This window comes from Arachis hypogaea, chromosome 14 (genome assembly GCF_003086295.3).
Source record: "Arachis hypogaea cultivar Tifrunner chromosome 14, arahy.Tifrunner.gnm2.J5K5, whole genome shotgun sequence".
Classification (NCBI taxonomy): Eukaryota; Viridiplantae; Streptophyta; class Magnoliopsida; order Fabales; family Fabaceae; genus Arachis; species Arachis hypogaea.
The window spans coordinates 39,448,801-39,454,769 of record NC_092049.1 but is presented as its reverse complement, the minus strand read 5'-3'; the positions used below and the strand labels follow the sequence as shown (position 1 = coordinate 39,454,769).

Sequence of the window (5,969 nt, the reverse complement as noted above, 5' to 3'; positions counted from 1 at the left end):
CCTTCTTCATAGGCGTCCCATTGCTTACAGGATTCCTTTCAGAAGTGTACATGAACTGGTTATTAGCAACCATGTCAATGAGTTCTTGAGCTTCTGCAGCGTTTTCTTTAGGTGAATGGATCCACCTGCAGAGGTATCCAATGACATCTTAGATAGCTCAGATAGACCATCATAGAATATATCCAGGATGGTCCATTCTGAAAGCATGTCAGAAGGACACTTTTTGGTCAACTGTTTGTATCTTTCCCAAGCTTCATAGAGGGATTCACCTTCTTTCTGTCTGAAGGTTTGAACATCAGCTCTCAGCTTGCTCAGCTTTTGAGGAGGAAAGTACTTGGCTAAGAAAGCCGTGACCAGCTTATCCCAAGAGTTCAGGCTGTCTTTAGGTTGAGAATCCAACCATAATCTAGCTCTGTCTCTTACAGCAAAAGGGAAAAGCATGAGCCTGTAGACTTCAGGATCTATTCCATTAGTCTTAACAGTATCACATATCTGCAAGAATTCAGTTAAGAACTGAAAAGGATCTTCAGATGGAAGTCCATGAAACTTGCAGTTCTGCTGCATCAGAGAAACTAATTGAGGTTTCAGCTCAAAGTTGTTTGCTCCAATGGCAAGAATGGAGATGCTTCTTCCATGTAAATTGGAATTAGGTGCAGTAAAGTCACCAAGCATCTTCCTTGCATTATTATTATTTTCGGCTGCCATCTTCTTTGCCTGTTCGAAAATTTCTGAAAGGTTATCTCTGGATTGTTGTATTTTAGCTTCTCTTAATTTTCTCTTCAGAGTCCTTTCAGGTTCTGGATCTGCTTCCACAAGAATGTTCTTATCTTTGCTCCTGCTCATATGACAAGGAAGAATGGCCAGAAAAATGATAATAATAATAGAGATCCTTTATACCACAGTATAGGGATCCCTTTGTGAGTGGAAGAAAAGAGGGGGAGATAAAGAATGTGATGTAAAGGAAGAAACACAACTGTGAGAATGGAAGAGATGTGAGATGAGATGTTAGGATATAAATGAATAAATAGAATAGGATGTGGGAGGTATAATTTTCGAAAATTATTTTGAAAAGGAGTTAGTGATTTTTGAAATTTGGTTTTTGAAAATTTGTTAGTATTTTTCGAAAATTTTTTTTTTGAAATAAAATTAAAAATAAAAATAATTAGTTAATTAAAAAGAAATTTTGAAAAAGGGGAGAGATATTTTCGAAATTAAGAGAGAGAGAGTTAGTTAGGTGGTTTTGAAAAAGATAAGAAACAAACAAAAAGTTAGTTAGTTAGTTGAAACAAATTTTGAAAAGATAGGAAGTTAGGAAGTTAGAGGAGATATTTTGAAAAGATATTTTTGAACAAGATAAGATAAGAAGATATTTTGAAAATATATGATAGGAATTAGTTTTTTTGAAAAAGATTTGATTTTTAAAATCACAATTAATGACTTGATTCATAAGAAATCACAAGATATGATTCTAGACTTTAAAGTTTGAATCTTTCTTAACAAGCAAGTAACAAACTTCAAATTTTTGAATCAAAACATTAATTGTTTATGTTATTTTCGAAAATTTGGTATAAAAATAAGAAAAAGATTTTTGAAAAATATTTTTGAAATTTTCGAAAATAACTAAGAATTTTGAAAAAGATTTGATTTTTGAAAAAGATTTTGAAAAAGATAAGATTTTCAAATTTGAAAATTTGATTTGACTCATAAGAAACAATTTGATTTTAAAAATTTTGAAAAAGTCAATCCAAATTTTCGAATTTGATGAGAGAAAAAGGGAAAGATATTTTTTTGATTTTTGAAATTTTTATGAAAAACATGAAAAATATGCAATGCATGAAATTTTTTTAGATCAAAACAATGAATGCATGCAAGAATGCTATGAATGTCAAGATGAACACCAAGAACATTATGAAGATCATGATGAACATCAAGAACACAATTTTGAAAAATTTTTAATGCAAAGAAAACATGCAAGACACCAAACTTAGAATTCTTTAATGCTTACGCACTAAGAATTCAAGAATGCATATGATAAACATGAAAAGACACAAAACAAAAAATCATCAAGATCAAACAAGAAGACTTACCAAGAACAACTTGAAGATCATGAAGAACACTATGAATGCATGATATTTTCGAAAAATTGCAAGATGCATATGCAAGTGACACCAAACTTATGATATGACTCAAGACTCAAACAAGAAACACAAAATATTTTTGATTTTTATGATTTTCTAATTTTTTTGGATTTTTTCTTATTTTTCGAAAATTAATTGAAAAAGGAAAATAAGGATTCCAAAATCTTTAACATGAATTCCAGGAATCTTGCATTCTTAGTCTAAAGCTTCAGTCCAGGAATTAGACATGGCTCACTAGCCAGCCAAGCTTTCAAAGAAAGCTCCAGTCCAAAACACTAGACATGGCCAATGGCCAGCCAAGCTTCAGCATGTAATTCAGATATGACATGCCTGACATACTCATTACCAAAGGAATAGACATGGCTTTACAGCCAGCCAGGCTTTACATGCTTCATGAAACACTAGAATTCATTCTTAAAAATTTTGAATAAATTTTTGAAAACATTTTAAAATTTTTTTTTTCGAAAACAGATGAGAGATTTATTAAAATATTTTTGAAAAATTTTTGAAAAGAAAATAAAAAGAAAATTACCTAATCTGAGCAACAAGATGAACCGTCAGTTGTCCAAACTCAAACAATCCCCGGCAACGGCGCCAAAAACTTGGTGCACGAAATTGTGATCTCCAGGTTCGAATAATCCCTGGTAATGGCTCCAAAGCTTGGTGCTCTGATCTTAATTCATAATTGTCACAACTTCGATACAACTAACCAGCAAGTGCACTGGGTCGTCCAAGTAATACCTTACGTGAGTAAGGGTCGAATCCCACGGAGATTGTTGGTATGAAGCAAGCTATGGTCACCTTGTAAATCTCAGTCAGGCAGATATAAAGTGATAATGGTGTTTTCGAATATTATATAATAAAATAGGGATAGAGATACTTATGTAATTCATTGATAGGAATTTCAGATAAGCGAATGGAGATGCTTTTGTTCCTCTGAACCTCTGCTTTCCTGCTATCTTCATCCAATCAGTCTTACCCCTTTCCATGGCTGGCTTTATGTGATACATCACCACTGTCAATGGCTACTTTCGGTCATCTCTCGGGAAAATGATCCAATGCCCTGTCACGGCACGGCTAATCGTCTGGAGGCATCACCCTTGCCAATGGCTTCATCTTATCCTCTCAGTGAATAATATGCTCACGCACCCTGTCACGGCACGGCTATTCATCTGTCAGTTCTCGATCATGCTGGAATAGGATTTACTATCCTTTTGCGTCTGTCACTAACGCCCTGCAATCGCGAGTTAGGAGCTCGTCACAGTCATTCAATCATTGAATCCTACTCGGAATACCACAGACAAGGTTTAGACTTTCCGGATTCTCTTGAATGCCGCCATCATTCTAGCTTACGCCACGAAGATTCTGGTTAGGAGATCTAAGTGATATTCATTCTAGCTTATTTCATGTAGAACAGAAGTGTTTGTCAGGCACGCGTTCATAGGGGAGATGGTGATGAGCGTCACACATAATCATCACCTTCATCACGTTCTTGGGTGCGAATGGATATCTTAGAATCGAAATAAGATGAATTGAATAGAAAACAGTAGTACTTTGCATTAATCTTTGAGGAACAGCAGAGCTCCACACCTTAATCTATGGAGTGTAGAAACTCTACCGTTGAAAATACATAACTGGAAGGTCCAGGCATGGCCGAGATGGCCAGCCCCCTAAAACGTGATCAAAGGATCATAAGGTAATCCAAAGATACCTAATACAATAGTAAAAGGTCCTATTTATAATAAACTTGTCACTAGGGTTTACATGAGTAAGTAATTGATGCATAAATCCACTTCCGGGGCCCACTTGGTGTGTGTTTGGGCTGAGCTTAAGTGTAGCACGTTCAGAGGTCATTTGTGGAGTTGAACGCCAGTTTCTGTGCCAGTTTAGGCGTTCAACTCTGGTTTTGGATCCTTTTCTGGCGCTGGACGCCAGATTTGGGCAGAAGGCTGGCGTTGAACGCCAATTTACTTCGTCAATTCTTGGCCAAAGTATGGACTATTATATATTGCTGGAAAGCCCTGGATGTCTACTTTCCAACGCAATTAGAAGCGCGCCATTTCGAGTTCTGTAGCTCCAGAAAATCCACTTTGAGTGCAGGGAGGTCAGAATCCAACAGCATCAGCAGTCCTTTTTCAACCTCTGAATCTGATTTCTGCTCAAGTCCCTCAATTTCAGCCAGAAAATACCTGAAATCACAGAAAAAAACACAAACTCATAGTAAAGTCCAGAATTGTGAATTTAACATAAAAACTAATGAAAACATCCCTAAAATTAACTAGATCCTACTAAAAACATACTAAAAACAATGTCAAAAATAAGCGGATATTTTATACGCTTTTTGGGGATAATTTCATATAGTTTTGAGTATGTTTTAGTTAGTTTTTAGTCTATTTCCAGTAGTTTTTAGGAAAAATTCATATTTCTGGACTTTACATAAGTTGTGTGTTTTTTTGTAATTTCAGGTATTTTTCTGGCTGAAATTGAAGGAGCTGAGCAAAAATCTGATTCAGGCTGAAAAAGGACTGCTGATGCTGTTGGATTCTGACCTCCCTGCACTCAAAGTGGATTTTCTGGAGCTACAGAACTCGAAATGGCGTGCTTCCAATTGCGTTGGAAAGTAGACATCCAGGGCTTTCCAGCAATATATAATAGTCTATACTTTGCATAAGAATAGACGACGTAAACTGGCGTTCAACGCTAGTCCTCTGCCCAATTCTGGCGTCCAGCGCCAGAAAAGGATAAAAAACTGGAGTTGAACGCCCAAACTGGCATAAAAACTGGCGTTCAACTCCACAAATGGCCTCTGCACGTGACTCATTTAAATCTCAGCCCCAGCACACACCAAGTGGGCCCTAGAAGTGGATATCTGCATCATCCATCATAGTCCACTCATATTTTGTAACCCTAGGCTACTAGTTTAGTATTTAAACAACTTTTAGAGACTTATTTTGTATCTCATGACATTTTAGATCTAAACTTTGTATTCTCTGATGGCATGAGTCTCTAAACCCCATTGTTGGGGGTGAGGAGCTCTGCTGCGTCTCGATGAATTAATGCAAGTATTTCTGTTTTCCATTCAAACACGCTTGTTCCTATCTAAGATGTTCATTCGCGCTTAACTGTGATGAAGGTGATGATCTGTGACATTCATCACCTTCCTCAAACCACGAACGTGTGCCTGACAACCACCTCCGTTCTACATATGATTGAATGAGTATCTCTTAGATTCCTTAATCAGAATCTCCGTGGTATAAGCTAGAACTGATGGCGGCATTCATGAGAATCCGGAAAGTCTAAACCTTGTCTGTGGTATTCCGAGTAGGATTCAAGGATTGAATGACTGTGACGAGCTTCAAACTCCTGAAGGCTGGGCATTAGTGACAGACGCAAAAGGATAGTAAATCCTATTCCAACCGGATCGAGAACCAACCGGTGATTAGCCGTGCTGTGACAGAGCGCGTGAGCGTAGTTTTCACTGGAAGGATGGAAGGTAGCCACTGACAACTGTGATCCACCAACACACAGCTTGCCATAGGAGGACGTGCGTGCGTGAATCAGAAGACAGAGGAAAGCAGAGATTCAGAAGACAAAGCATCTCCAAAACTCCAACACATTCTCCATTACTGCACAACAAGTAAACTTTAATTTATGTTCTCTTGGTTATTCACAATTCAACTGATAAACATAATTGAATTCCTGACTAAGATTTACAAGATAACCATAGATTGCTTCAAACCAACAATCTCCGTGGGATTCGACCCTTACTCACGTAAGGTATTACTTGGACGACCCAGTGCACTTGCTGGTTAGTGGTACGCGTTGTGAAAA

At 37.1% G+C, this 5,969-nt stretch overlaps 1 non-coding gene across 1 annotated transcript; it reads left to right on the top strand.

The window, feature by feature from the left end:
• The first annotated feature begins 201 nt into the window (after positions 1 to 201).
• On the top strand, positions 202 to 309 carry LOC112746116 (small nucleolar RNA R71). Its single transcript, XR_003174014.1, has one exon. It is a non-coding gene; the product is annotated as a small nucleolar RNA R71 (small nucleolar RNA).
• The last annotated feature ends 5,660 nt before the right edge of the window (positions 310 to 5,969 follow it).